The 15837-nt window shown below is 52.4% G+C and overlaps 1 pseudogene; it reads left to right on the forward strand.

The window, feature by feature from the left end:
• The first annotated feature begins 15128 nt into the window (after positions 1-15128).
• On the forward strand, positions 15129-15537 carry LOC102852264 (annotated as a pseudogene).
• The last annotated feature ends 300 nt before the right edge of the window (positions 15538-15837 follow it).

Genomic DNA, 15837 nt, shown 5'->3' on the forward strand with positions numbered 1-15837 from the left:
ACCTCTGCAAGGAGACAAGGAGGTGACCGACGGGACATGCTGCCCCACTGGCCTTGCCCCATGGGCAGTGCCCCTGCCTGCCCTGGAGGCCTGACCCTTCTGCAGGTCAGCCAGGGAGCGCTGAGTCTCTAGAGGGCGTGGTCTCAGCAGGCTCCGCCCACTCACACCCACAGGTCCCACCCCTCACACCACCTGTTCACCTTCCCCGCCCTGTCAGTGGGCCCCACTCCTCCAGAGTCTCATCCATTGAGTCCTTCCCTCTACGGCCAGACCCATACACAGGGCCCCCCTCCACTGCACCCTGACCCCGCCACAGTCCGTCCACTGGGTTAGGCCCCTAGAAGCCCCTCCCCCTCCACAGGCCCCGCCCCCTCAAGAGTCCATCCACTAGGTCCACCCCTCTACAAGCCCTCCCCCTCCACAGGTCCCGCCTCCTCAGTCCATCCACTGGCTCCACCCTCACAAGTCCCACCCCCTTCACAGGTCCTGCCCCCTCTCAGTCCATCCACAGGCTCTGCCCTCACAAGCCCCTCCCCTCCACAGACTCCCGCCTCCTCAGTCCATCCACTGGCTCCACCCTCACAAGTCCCACCCCCTCCCCAGGTCCTGCCCCCTCCCAGTCCACCCTCTGGGTCCGTCCTCACAAGCCCCGCCCCTTCACAGTCCTTCCACAGGCCCACCCACACAGGCCCCGCCCCTCCACCGTCCATCCACTGGCTCCGCCCTCACAAGTCCCTCCCCTCCGCAGGCCCCGCCCCTCCACAGTCGATTCACTGGGTTCGCCCCTCCACGGTGCCGGAGGGGGTAGTGGGGAGTGTGGGTGGCACTGTCCCAAGGTCCCGCTGGCACGCTGTGGTCACCACCACCAGTGCTCCCGGACTCCTGTTCCTGGTGAGCCTGGGCTTTAGGCTCGTCAGTCAGCTTTCAGCAGGCATCCTTTCAGTCTGTCCCTCAGCCTCACCCACATGTCCTATTCCTGTGCCTCTCTGGGAAGATGCTATAGGCTGCGTGGTCAGTGTCACCAGTGTGGCCATGCAGGGGCCCCTTAAGCCATGGAGAGGTCTGTCTTCAGGGGAAGAGAATCCAGCCATTGTGCCTTTATCCTGCCTGCCAGCCATTCACCCACTCATCCTATCAACCCACTATACCCTATCCACACCATCACCATACCCATCAATCACCCAGCCAGCAGACACGCATTATTCCTTCTATCCATCCATTATCTACTCCCGTCTCACATTCATTCATCCACCCACCCATCCATCTATCCACTCACCAATCCATTTGCCAATACCCACCTACCACTCATTAATCCACACCTTGATTTTTCCATCTATATAGATATCTATTTACCCACCAGTCACCAACCTATCCATCTCACAGTGTCCATTTACTCATCCATCATCCTGTCATCCTTCCTTCTCTCCGTCTATCCATTCTTCATCTATACATCCTTCCATCTATCCACCCATCTGCTAATATATATGCCACATATACCAACCTGCCCCTTTGCTTTTAATTTCAAGCAGCCCCTGGTTGGCCCTATGCTGATGTCCCTTATCCTAAGGTAGTGAGGTGGGTGGGCAGCAATGACCCACTTATTCAAAGTAGGTATGGCCCCCACCTGTCAGGGTCTCCCTGCCACTCCCACCTCAGGAGGGGCAGGCACAGACCCCTTTTTGGCAAAGGGACCCAGGCCACCAACCAAGCAGACAAGGACTAGACGTTACTCTACACAGCCCCCTTCTGGGATCTGGCCCCGTCACCAGGGTCCACCACCTGCCTCGGGTGCCCTCAGAACCACAGGCTCGGAGCCCGGCGGAGCCTGTTCCCAAAGCATGTCAGGGCCTTTCCTGCCAGCTGGCAGCGAGCCTACCCGGTCCTACAAGCCCGCGGGCAACAGGGGCCCTCCCCGGGCACAGAGCGCCATCTGGCCTGCCTAATGGGCCAAGTGTGAATTTAGGGCATCACTCTGACAATGAGGCCTCCAGGAGGCCAGATCGCAGCCCCAGAAAGAGGGCCAGTGGGGGATCATGGACAAACACTTCCAGAGACAAGCTCAGCACTCTGTTCAACCCAAAGCCAACTGTTCCTCAGATACAGTGTCCACCTGCCCAGGCTAGCCAGCCATGCTGCCACCAGTTACATCACCTGGCCAGTGTGCCCAGTGAGGGCGGGAGGCCCAGGAGAGGCTGACAGTGGCTCACCACCAGCCTGCCACGGTCAGAGAGCGAGAGCCCTGCCCCACACCACACGCTCCTGTGGACCACAGAGGGACGCCCGCACGTTCTGAGGCTCCTGTGGACTCTGCCCCTCTACCTTCCGGCCCAGACTCTGTGAGTTCTGCCCCTGAGCCACCACGCTCCACAGCGAGGCCCCTCCAAGCTCCATCCCTGTGCTGCAAACAAGTGGATTAAGTGCTGTGAAGCGTGTATATATGCGTGTACATGATGCATGTGTGGGGCTGTGATCACATGCATGCTTACATGTGCACACCGTGTACACACTGTGAATCACTGTGTGTGCATAGTGCACCACGTGCAAACACAGATGCATGCTTGCACGTGTGAAGACTGCGTGCAGAGTCTATAACTGTGTGTGCACAAGTGCAGTGCATGCATGCATATACAGATGTCTGTGTCCAAGTTCACAAGTTCACATAACGGGGGGAAGGGCTGGGTCGGGAGGGGTGGAGCTAGCTGGCATCCCAACTACAGCTCACTCACCATGCATCCCACTGCCCCCCCCGAAGCTGAGACCCAGCACCTCTGTCTGCAGACACCCCGTTGAGAGATGACTAGCGGGACCACGTGTGTCCTGGAGTTTACAGTGTGTTTGGGATGGAGGGTGAGGAAGGCGAGCAGGGAGTCTGAACTGAAGGACCAATCCCACTTTCTAATCCCCACAACCAGGGTGAACTCCAGGGCAAGTGAGCTATTCGCGGTGAAGAGGGAGACTGCAGGGAGTGGTGACAAGTGGAAAGGACTCATCAGCTCAATGAAGAGGCTTGAGAGAGCGAGCGGCAGGCCCAGTCCATGCAGCACCTGCCTGGGGGCCAGGTCCAGCCCTGTGGCCACTGAGCGCCACATCTACGTAGCGAACCCAGGCCCGTGCTGTGTGCTCCGGAGGGTCCTGACCCTTGGGGTTCTGGGAAGGAGACTTAGTGGTGTGTGATGGGAATTCTGGGGAGCGTCCTGAGTCCAAGGAAATGAGGAGAAGGTGCAATTACAAAGCTGGACATACTGTCGCAAAGGCCTCCATCCCGGGAAGTCTTGCTCCCATGAGGGAAGCTGCTGCCACTGTCCTTGAGAGCTGTTGTCGGGTCAGCCTGAACTCTCGGTGACCCCGAGTATAACAGTACAGAGCGCTGCCGGTCCCCAGCCACCCCCGGGGAGCAGGGGGCAGACCGCACAACCGTGACCCGTAGGGCTTCCAATGGCTAATTTTGAGAAGCAGATCTCCAGGTCTTCCTTCCTGGTCTGCGTCTAAAAGCTCTGCTGAGGCCTGTTCAACACAGTCACATGGGGCCTCGACGGACAGGACAGTGGCTGCACGCAAGGTTCATGCGGCACAGAAGGCGAGACGTCTTCCCTTGAACCACCAAAGTCTCAGCCGCAAGCATGCTGACTCTTAAAGAAGAAGCTGTCATCTCTCCCTCTCCCCCGCCCCCACACACTCTCACACACTGGACAGAAAAATTAGAGAATCCCAAAAATAAAAACCCAGCAATGATCTCTATTTCACATGCAGAACCGCCCAAGCTATTTTGGTAACTTGGTGAGACCGTGGAATAGCTATCCAGCCCCCAGGGATGAGCATCAAACAAGCAGCCGGCTTCCCCCGTGCCCCTCGGTGGCCCGGCCGCAGTGGGGGTCCCGGAGAGCAGCCCTCATTGACTGTGCCAGCCACCCAAGCCCCGAGACCTCGGCCGCGAGGTGACCTCAGGCTTGGGCAGGGGTCCCAGGAAACGAATGAGCACAACTCACAAGATTAAATCCGCCCTGATTAACAGAATCCGAGGGGACCTTTCTGGTGCTACATTTCCATTTCTAACGACGCAGCAAACAATTATACTCTCAACCTAAATTGGACTTCGCGGCGCCTGGCGTTGCCTGCAAACCAGGCTCCCACACGGGCCCAGAGAAGCGAAGAGGCGGGTGCTCACGGGGACACCCAGCTGTCCTCCCCTTGACCTGAACCAGCTTTGTGAGGTGCCCTCACGTCAGCTTCAACTCACAGCGACCCTCTAAGTACAAGAGCACAAAACACGGGCCGTCCCGTGCTGTCCTTCCAGCTGTCACCACATCTGAGGCCACTGGGGCAGCCAGCAGCTAGGTCCCTCACTGAGCCTCGTTTCTCCAGGCGTGATGTCCTTCCTCAGCAGTGACAACTCCAAAGTACCTGAGCGCAATCTCGCCTGCGCACATCCGAGCGGTCTGGCTGTTCTCACGGCAGGTCCGCTGTTGCTTCTGGCAGCCCACGGTTTGTTCAATACTCTTCACCAGCACCAAAGGTGAAGACATCAATTCGCCAATGGTCTTCCTTACTCACTGTTGCACTGGAGGCCACAAGGTTATCTCCACTGGTTCAAATCCACCAGCTGCACCAAGGGAGACAAGGGTGTCTCCTCCCATTAAGAGCCTCAAAGGCCTCGTCAGCACCGACTCACTGGCAGTGACTTTTACCTTTTTACGGTCCAGCTTTTGAACATACGCGACGTTGACTGAAAATACCAGGGCCTAGGTCAGGCCCACCTTAGCCCTCAAGGTGACATCTCTGCTCACTGGCACTCTGAAGGGGTCCCTGGGAGCAGATCTGCTGAGTGCAAGGTGTCATCTGATTCCTGCTGTAGGTGTTGATCGTGGAGCCAAGGAAAACAAAACCCTTTACAACCTCAGGCGCTGTGTCTATCTTGATGCTGCTTCTCCATCTAGTTGATTTTTGTAGACGTTGAGGGGTGATGCACGCTGAAGACGACAGCCTTTGATCTTCACAACGAATGCGTAAGCACTCTTTCCTTCCAGCAAGCAAGGCTGCATCGCCAGCACATCACAGGTTGTTCACATGTCTTCCTGCAATCCGGCCACCCATCCCTCCTCCTACGGTTCCGTTTCCTGGTTTGTGTGCTCTGGATGGAGACTCCATGCTGTGGGGAGGTTCTATTGACTGAGACTACAACCCATAACCACCTTCTGAACGACAGATCTGACCCTAGTCCTACCCCACACCACTCACTCAGCCTTCATCGTGCCCAAACCCACAGCAGAAAGGTCCCTAACTGCAGTGTGATTCATCTCCTTACATCCTGACTGCTAGTACCAAGGGTGTCAACTGTGGATCCAAGCGAAATGAAGCTGTTAACAGCTTCAATCTCTTCTCCATCCATCATGAAGCTGCCTACTGGTCCAGTGGTAAGAATCTCTGCTTTCTTGACATTGAGATGCAGTGCATACCGAAGGCTGCATTCCTTGATCCTCTGCAACATGTGCTTCAAGTCCTCCTCACTTTCAGCTAGTAAGGTGTGTCATCTGCATAGCACAGGTTTTGGATGGGTCTCCCTCCAGTCCTGATGCCACGCTCCTTTTTATAGAGCCCAGCTTCTCGAATAATTTGCTCAGCAGACAGAATTGAATAGATAGGGAGAGAGAATACAACTTTGACACATTCCTTTCTTAATTTTAAACCATGCAGTGCTCCCCTGCTCTGTTTGCAAAATAGCCTCCTGGTTCAGATATAGGTTCAAGATGAGCACAGTCACGTGCTCTGGGATTCCCATTCTTCTCAATGTCAGCCACAACTTGTCATGATCCACACAGTCAAATGCCTTTGCAGAGTCGATAAAGTGCAAATATACATTCTTCTGGTGTTCCTTACTTCCGCCCAGGATCCATCTGACATCAGCAATGATATTCCTCACACCACAAGCTCTTCTAAATCCTGCTTGAACTTCTGGTAGTTCCTTATCTATGCAATGTTCTAGCCAATTTTGAATGATCTTCAGCAATATTTTGCTATCATGTGATATTATGATATCGTTCTATAGTTTCCACATTCAGCTGGATTACTAAGGTGCGTCTGATTCAGGCCATAGTCTTTCTGATCATTTGCTATGCATCTGAGAGCTAGACAATGAATAAGGATGACAGAAGAATTGGTGCCTTCGAGCTGTGGTGGTGAAGAGCACTGAACATCCCATGGACCACCAAGAGAACAGAGAGGTCTTGAAGAGGGCGCAGCTGGAGTGCTCTTTGGAGGCAGGAAGGATGAGGCTTTGCCTCATATACTTTGAGCATGTTGCAGGAGGGGCTGTTCCTCGGAGAAGGACATGATGTTGGAAGGAGTGGCATAAGGGTCGACAAAAGAGAGGAAGCCCCTCAACCAAGCGGACTGATATGGTGACTGCTACAATGGGCTCTTGTGTGTTAGGAAGTGTGAAGACGGCACAGGATAGGACAAGGTTCAGATCTTTTATTCATAGGGTTGCTGTGATTCGTACTAGACTCGACAGCATCTAACCACCACCACCAAAACAAACACCTGCTTCAAAGATACAGCTATACATACCCAAAATCTCTGTAAAAGTTCATTAAAACTAATAAAATTTAATAATAGTTTAAAAAAACCCAAAGATACAGCTATACAGTGGAAGTTTTTATTATAAAAGAAAAACTATTGTCATGGATACGAATAAAATAATTATATAAAACACAATGTATATGAATGAAACATAATGTGTATTGATTATATAAATTAAAATGTACCACAGTCAACACTCTTGGCACTAGCAGCTAGAAAATTAAAAGACATATTGCAATGGGAAAGTCTGCTGTTAGGGACCTCTCGAAAGTACTGAAGAGCAATGGTGTCACTCTGGAGACTAAGGTATGTCTGATATAGTGCATGGTCTTTTCAATCACTTGCTATTCATCAGAGAGTTGGACAATGACTAGGGACGATAGAAGGAGAATTAATGCCTTTGAGTTGTGGTGTTGGAGAAGAGTACTGAATATACCATGGACTGCTAAGAAAATGAACAGGTTCATCCTGGAGAGGGTTAAACCAGGCTGCTCCTTGGAGGCAAAGATTCTGAAGCTTCATCTAACATACTTTGGACATGTTGCAAGGAGGGACCAATCCTTGTAGAAGGACGTCATGCTTGGGAGGGTGGAGGGACAGCGCAGGAGAGGAAGACCCTCTGTGAGGTGGATTGATTCAGTGACTGGGGTAATGGGGGTGGGTGTGTTGGAGACAGTGCAATTGGTACAGGACAGAGCAGGGTGTAGGGCTGTTGTACATAGGGTCGCTATGAATCACAGGCGACTCGACGGCACATAACAACAACAACATGAAAACCAATTCTTTTTCAGGTTAGAAGGAAAAAAAGTATACAGAACTCAAAGGGAAAATAAGAAAAAGGTGGAAAAGATGATACAATGTCCTATTTCTACTGAGCCTGGAGGGAGAACTTCAGCAATCTTATCTGTATTTTCTTCACTTACAACTACCAGAGATACACGTCCAGCTTATATTGTCAATTCTTGAGAATCCAGGGCTGTGGCGTTTGTTATTTATACATTTTTTCCAACAAAATGTACACAGAATAATTAAAGCTTGAATTAAAATAACATTTTCTGATACATTTTTTTTTTAAAAAAAAAAAACCCATTGTCATTATTAACGGCAGCAAAACTCAAAGCCATGAATAAAGTATTTCATTAGGAGTTCAGGCTTCTAATGAAAAAATCATTTTAAAGGAGGTAAGAGAACCACAGCGAAACAGTGCTGGGTGCGCTCAAAGGCAGGCTCGGGAAGAAAGACCTCAGGAGCTGGTTCTGTAAAGCTCATTAAATAATATATTCAGGCAAACACTTGCCCTGAGCTGGGCTGGGGCCCCAGGATGAGAATGCAGTGTGGACACAGGACCCAGGTGGGCATACAGATGTGGCTGCAGGGCATGGGGTGCAGGCTCAGACGGGGACACGGAATGAGGGATGCAGCATGGGGCTCCGGATACAGTTACGGGAGGCACAGTACTGCCACAGGACACGGGGTGCAGCGCACAGACTTCATCCAGGGTGCAGAGCGCTCCGTCGAGGCTCATGTGAGACACCCGTGTGAGTGAGACCCAGGACCCAGATGTGGACACAAGGTGCAGGTGAAGGACAGAAGTTAAGGGACACAGGGTACAGGACGCAGACGTGGATGCAGAATACAAGGGTATATGCGCTTTGCAGGATGTAAATACAGATACAGCACAGAGGTATAAATACCAGGATGTAGAAATGGGACAGGTGCAGATATGGGATGCTGGATATAGATGCGGGTCTAAGACACAGATGTGGACACAGGACGTAGGTGCACATATGGGATGCAGAACACAGATATGGATATACAATACAGATGTGAATCAGGGTGCTTTTGGTTGGTTGATTGCCTTCGAGTCGAGCATGACTCATAGCGACCCTATGAACAAAAGGCCTGAAGCCCCTCTACAACTATCGACATTCATCAAACAAAGTTCACAGAGTTTGTGGAGGCAGGTTGTTTAGGAAGTGGATGCCACTCCTGCTTCCAAACCTGTAATAGGATGTTATTGGCTGAGTCGCCTGCGATGCATAGCGACTCAGTCTCACTATCTCTGACACACCAACCGCCATTGCTCCAGTCACTGAATCAATCCATCTCATCCAGGGTCTTCCTCTCCTGCGCTGTCCGTCCACCCTTCTGAGCATGATGTCCTTCTGCAAGGACTGATCTCTCCTGGCCACGCGCTCAAAATAAGTGAGGTGTAGCTTGAGAATCCTAGCCTCCAAGGAAAGACTTGGTTTCACCCTCTCCAAGACAAACATATTCTTGGTGGTCCACGGTATGTTCAAAACTCTTCTCCAGCACCACAACTCGAAGGCTTCTATTCTTCTTCTGTCATCCTTAGTCACTGTCCAACTCTGTGAAGCATAACAAGTAATTGAGAAAACCATGTGTCTGGACTGACACTGTTGCTCTTCAGCGCTGTGGAGAGGTACAGGACAGCAGATTCTCCCAATGCAATTCATCTTTTCATCTTCTGACCGTTGGTATTATAGTGTCGACTATGGATCTGAGCAAGCTGTAACTGCTGACAACTTCAATCTCTTCTCCATCTATTAAGGTGGATCAGGGAACAGGTGTATATAGGGGGTGCAGGACGCTGATGTGAATAGGAGATGCAGAGGTGAACACAGGTGTATACATGGCATGTAGAAGGTAGACGTGGATACAGGGCACAGATGTGGATGCAAGATCCAGATGTGTGCTGGCTCCGTGTTAGGGATGGATATGGGCTCAGGCCCTGCCCTCAGGCCTGGTACGCACAGGGCACACCCAGGTGCTGTCCAGACGTATGCACGAGGAAGCTTCCTGCATCATAAGCTAAGGGTGGAGAATTTGGCCAGCAGTGGGCAGACAGGGTTCAGGAGAAGAGCTGGTGTGCAGGCGGAGGGAGGTCTGAGGAGTCTGACCATCAGGAACAGGAGTTAGGCCTCATAATGACAAAGGCAAAGAGGCTGGTGAGTCCCCAAGACCCCGAAGGGGCTCCATCAAGAGACACAGTGCTCCTGCCCCCACAGTGCTTGGGAGTGAGGGGTGCACACAACAGCACTTGAAGGAGATGCCAAGTGTGGCCCCCAGGACACCCGTCTGTGCCCTGCTGGGGAGACACTCGGGCGACAGGCAGGGCACGTGCTCCGACATGCCCCTGGTCGTGTGTGTGTTCCGGGTCAGCACGTGCGTGTGCACTGCACTGACATGGTGCTCCTAACACGTGTGTGTCCTCGTCCCCTACAGTGGACAGTGAACCACACACCAGCAGCACTGCCACTGGCAAAGGCTTCCCAGGGCCTCCTCTCTTCCTTACAAAGCATGACGTCCTTCTCCAAGGACTGGTCCCTGGAGACAACACGCCCAAATACGTGAGACCCAGTCTTACGCACGCAGTCGGGGGAGGGCTAGGGTTATGGTCAGGCCAGGGTCGTGCTGCAGGAGGGGCAAATGGTGGACCAACGATGCCGGATCCCACACCATCGGCCACACATCACAAGCTGGACTGATGTGAGCCAGGCTCTGCACTGGCTGATTTCTGGAAGCCCCAGGCCTTTCTTCCTAGTGTCTCAGGCTGGCAGCTGGTCAGCATTACAGGGACACTCGGGCCCCAGGGACGAGCAGATGGTGTCTGCACACGAGGTGCTGTGGCCAGGAACGGAACCCAGGTCTCCCGCAGAGAAGGTGACGATTCCACCACCCACCCACCACTGTCGTCAATAAAAGCTTGGCACGACTTGGTTACATCACACCCCCCACCCCGTTCCTGACAGGTCCTGATGGGGAACCGGGGCCCCTTCCATCCGCCTTAAAAATAGCTGCTCTCAGGAGCACCTGCTCTCACACCTGTGCTGTTTAGACAAAAAGTATTTGCAAAATAGGGCAGCGGGAGTCAGTCCTTTATCTCTGTGCGTCTTTAAAGGGAAAGAACACCAGCACCAGAGGCTCAGAACACGGCAGAAGAGAAGCCACGAGGCTGCCTGGAATCAAAGCCCCCGCAAAGGGGCTGCAGAGAAAGAGAAGATGTAGACAGACACCTCCAAACAAAAGGAGGTACACAGAGCGAACCCCAAAGGAGGGGAAGGTCTGCTCACCAGCTCTCCAGGCTGACCCGTCCTCACGGGGGCAGACCTGCAAAACCACTGCCCACCTTTCAGTTAGCAGCCCAACACTTACCCGCTGCGCCACCAGGGCCACTCCCTTCAACAGCAATGGGCAAGTCTCTGCAACAACTCCCAGTCAATTCAAACAACTGTCCAGTCAGCCTGAAACCAGATCAGCCCAGAATGCCACATCCATTCCATGAAACACGTTATGGACTGAATCACGTGCCAAAAAGTTGTGCTGTACACCATAACCACTGTCCTGGAAGCCAGGATTGTATCCTTTCTCCATATCTATTCACTCTGAGGAGGACCTGAAGCGCTGGCTGCAGAAGATAAAGGACTGCAGCCTTCAGTATGGATTGAAGCTCAACATCAAGAAGACAAAGATTCTCACCACTGGACCAAATGGTAGCATCACAACAGACGGAGAAAAGACTGAGGTTGTTAATTTCAGTTTGCTCAGCTCCACAATCAACACTCTTGGCACTAGCAGTCAGGAAATCAAAAGGGGAAATCTGCTATCAGGGACCTCTCCAGAGTACTGAAAAGCAACAATGTCAGTCTAGAGACTAAGGTGTGACTGATCCAGGCCATGGTCTTTGCAATTACTTGCTATGCATCAGAGAGGTGAACAATGACTAGGGGTGGCAGAAGAAGAATTGATGCCTTTAAGTTGCAGTGCTGGAGAAGAGTCTTAAACATATTATGCACTGACAAGAGAACAAACAGGTCTGTCGTGGAAAGGGTGAAACAAGGCTGCTCCTTGGAGGAAGGGATGTTTCCAGGAGGAACCAATCCTTCATGAAGGACATCATGCTTGGAAGGGTGGAGGGTCAGCACAGGAGAGGCAGACCCCAGATGAAATGGACTGACACAGTAACAGGAGTAATGGGGTTAGGTGTGTTGGAGACAGTAAGACTGGCTCAGGATAGAGTTCAGAACTGTTGGACATGGGATCACTACACATCACAGGCAAGTCAACAGCACACAGCAATAACAACAATTCAATCTGTAGGATGAACAAATTATTTGAAAAGCTGGATTCTGTGAAGAAGAAGAATGTGGCATCAGGATTAAAGGGAGATTCATCAACAACCTTGCTTGCTGAGAGTGAAGACTTGAAACACTTGCTGCAGAAGGTATGGGTTACACTTCAACATCGCACACAAAAAATTCTTCACCATGGAACCAACAGGGAACAATATGATAGATGGAGAAAAGACTGAACTTGCTGTCAAAGATCTCATTTCACTTGGATCCCGCATCAATACCCATGGTTGGAGTAGTCAAGAAATCAAGACATGCTGCATTGAATAAATCTGCTGTCTAAAGTTCTAAAGAGCAAGGATATCAGTTTAAAGACTGAGATGTGCCTGACCCAAGCCAGGGCATTTCTTTCTTTTTATTTTATTTTCTTATTTTTGTGTGTTTGTACCATCAAATCAGATCTGACTGGTACAGGAGGAGATCGCCCCTCCTTCCCCGGCAGAGCATCTGGTGGATTCGAACCGTGCACCTCTGGGATTATTGTTGCAGCTTCTTGCCACTAGGCCACCAGAGCTCCCCAAGCCATGGCATTTCAATTGCATCGTATGAGTCTGAAAAGTTGGACACCGAATAAGGAAGATCAAAAGCTAATTTGATACCTTTGAACTGTGGTGTCAGCAGAGTACTGAACATACCACTGACCGTCTTGCAGGAAGTGTAACCAGAGGGCTCTTTGGAGGCAAACTTACTTGGGTGTGTTGTCAGGAGGAATCATTCCTTGGAGAGAGACATCATGCTTGGAAAGGTGGAGGTCAGGAAAAGAGAGGAAGAAGGGCGCTCTGGTGGCCTAGTGGCAAGAAGCTGCACTGCAATCCCAGAGGTGAGCGGTTTGAATCCACCAGAAGCTCTGCTGGAGAAGGAGGGGAAATCTCCTCCTGTACCAGTTAGATCCGATTACCATTCGGTACATGCATAAAAAAGAATAAAATTTGAAAAAAACACAAGTATATGGAAAAAAAGAGAGGCAGCTTCTCAGTGAGATGGGCTGGAGCGTGACGGGTGGCAAGGGCGCGGCAGGAGGGGACAAGGCTCAGATCTGTGCACAGGGCAGCTGAGGCCCCTGACGGCACCTAACAACTACAGTACCCCTGTGGGGAGGGGCTGACGGAGCAGTAAGGTGCCTGCTTGCTACCTCAAACGTGTCTGAACCTGCCAGTCCCTCTCTGGGACAAAGACTCATCTGTTTCCAAAAAGACACACCATGATTGCTAGGAGTATCGAGAGAACTTCCACTCAGAGCGACCCCACGTACAACAGATCAAAACTGCCCGACTTTGACCACGCTCAGTCTCTGGTGTGCAGAAGCCCCTGGTGCAGCCACAGGGCCAATGATCTCAGTAGGGATTCTCCCGCCTTTCGCTGACCTGCACTCTTCCAACAATGTTCTTTTTGAAGGACTCATATGCCCAAAGTCTGTGAGACCAAATCTCGCCAACCGCGCCTCCACGGAGCACCGGGGCTGTACTTCAAGCCAACCCCGTCCGTGGTTCTGGTGGTCCACGGGCCCCTCTGTGGATCTGGTGGTCCACGGGCCCCTCTGTGGTTCTGGTGGTCCACGGGCCCATCTGTGGTTCTGGTGGTCCACGGGGCCCCTCTGTGGTTCTGGTGGTCCACGGGCCCCTCTGTGGTTCTGGTGGTCCACGGACCCATCTGTGGTTCTGGTGGTCCACGGGGCCCCTCTGTGGTTCTGGTGGTCCACGGGCCCCTCTGTGGTTCTGGTAGTCCACGGACCCATCTGTGGTTCTGCTGGTAAATGAGCCTGTCTGTGTTTCTGGTGGCCCATGGTCCTATCTGTGGTTTTTCACAGTCCATGGGCCTGTCTGTGTTGTTGGTGGCCCATGGGCCTGTCTTTAATTTTTCATAGTCCATGGGCCTCTCTGTAGTTCTGTTGGTCCACAGCCTGTCTGTGGTTCTGGTGGTCCACGGGCCTGTCTCTAGTTCTGCTGGCCCATGGGCCCATCTGTGTGGATTTTTTCATAGTCCACGGGCCTGTCTGTGGCTTCAGTAGTCCACAGGAGAGACCACACTCAGGAAGTACTATGGCCTCAGAGTCAGAGTCCACTCAGAGACAATGGGCTTGGGCCTTGAGCTTTCCTTCGAGAAACAGGACATCTGAACACTGAAAACCGGCACACAGCCAAGGACAGCGAGGGAAGGGAGCCCCTCACGCCCCACCAGAGCTGCTGGGCCACAGCCTCCAGCAGGCAAAACCCAGCAGGGCAGGCAGCCAGGTGAACCAGCAAGTGGGGGTGAGGACAGTGTCACAGGCAGGGGCCGTGGAGGGTCCACAAAGCCACCTGCCAGGAGCTGGAGGACTCTAGGCCCTGCTGGGCTCATGGAGCAATGGCACGGCTCTGCTGAGAAGGGGGACAGTTCATGACCCATGTGCTGCCCGTGGTGGTAGTGATGCCAGACAAAGCTGGGGACAATGGCCATCCTGTCCCTGCCACCACTGACCTCCTGCGAAGACCCTCACCAGGAGGCAGCTGCAGCCACGAGGGCCACCAGCTGGATTTTCATGTTGTTGTTAGGTGCCATCAAGTCACCTACAGCTCACAGACTCCATGAAGTCCTGCCCTACGCCGCACCGACCTCCCGAACTCTGCTGCGCTCAAGCCCACCGTGGTAATCCTGCTCGTGAAGGGCTTCCTCTCTCTCTGACCTCGACCTCTCCCGACATGACGTCTTTCCCCAAGAACCGGTTCCTCCTGAAAATACGTGCAGAGTAAGTGAGACGAAGCTTTGCCCTCCTTGCCCCCGAGGTGGCACCTCCTTCACGACAGGCTTGGGACTTCTGTTGGCAGTCCACGGGCTAGTCCGTATCCTCCCGAACACCACAACTCAAATTCACAGCATGACGAGGCAAGGTAGAAAGGACAAAATCCTGACGCACACCTTCTCTGCTGTTAATCCACGTCCCATTCACGCCTTTCTCTAAAGAACATCTCTTGGTCTTTGTATAGACCGTGCATGGGTACAGGCGAGTGTTCCGGAGCTCCCATCCCTGGAAATCCCGTCCACAGTCAGGAAGTGCAGCGGATGGCCGGCCACCAGGAGCAGTAACTGACTTGACAGCGCTGGGCTGGGTCTGGATTTGGGGGTGTGCCGAGGAGTGCCAGTGGTTACAAACTCGTAAAAGAAATTTAGCCACGAACCCAAAGATCAGCAGTTCGAGACTACCAGCTGTCCTGTCAGAGAACAATGAGGAAGACTGCTTCCACAAACGTCAACAGCTGTGGAAACCCTAAGAGGCCATCACTCTGCCCTACGGTGTCGCTACGAGTCAGGATGCCTGTGAGTTTGCTTTTTGGTTTGTCTTTTAAATAAATAAAGTTCTCAAGCCTGAAATAACAAATATCCCCTCACTTTTTATTGTTGGTCTGGGTGGTTGCTGTCGAAATGGGGAAGTTCATGAAACCAGGGAAGGTGGTGCTAGTCCTGGCCGGACGTTATTCCGGACGCAAAGCCGTCACCGTCAAGAACAATGAGGATGGCGCCTCAGATCACCCCTACAGCCACGCTCTGGGAGCTCGAACTGACCGCTATCCCCGAAAACCGACAGCTGGCAAGGGCAAGAAGAAAATTGCCATGAGGTCAAGGATCAAGTCCTTCGCGAAAGTTTTTAACTACAATCACCTCATGCCCACAAGGTACCCCATGGATATCACCGTGGACACAGCCGTTGTTAACAAGGACGTCTTCAGAGACTCTGGTCTTAAACACAAGGGAGGAAGAAGTCAAGGTCAAGTCTGAGGAGAGGTACAAGACAGGCAAAAACAAGTGGTTCTTCCAGAAGCTGAGATTTTAAATCTTCCATTTCAGTCATTAAAAAATACTCCCCCCACCCAAACAAAAAACAAAAACCTCCCTCAAGCCATCTTTGAACCAAACCATTTTGCTTCATTAATAAAGAATGTTGGCCTTGAGGACTGTACGCTTCCAGGAACCATAGCTATGGGGCCAAACCCACATCAGGGCCCACAGAGCCAGGAAGTGGGTGGGGCTCGGCAGAGGGGTCCAGTGGAGGTGCTGTCACCATCCTCTACCCCAGGACACAGAGACCAGGACAATACTCCACAATGCACTGGACAAGTGCTCAGACACAGCC

The sequence above is a fragment of the Elephantulus edwardii genome, unplaced genomic scaffold, assembly GCF_000299155.1.
Source record: "Elephantulus edwardii isolate Elephantulus edwardi_28Jun2011 unplaced genomic scaffold, EleEdw1.0 scaffold00129, whole genome shotgun sequence".
In the NCBI taxonomy this organism is placed as follows: Eukaryota; Metazoa; Chordata; class Mammalia; order Macroscelidea; family Macroscelididae; genus Elephantulus; species Elephantulus edwardii.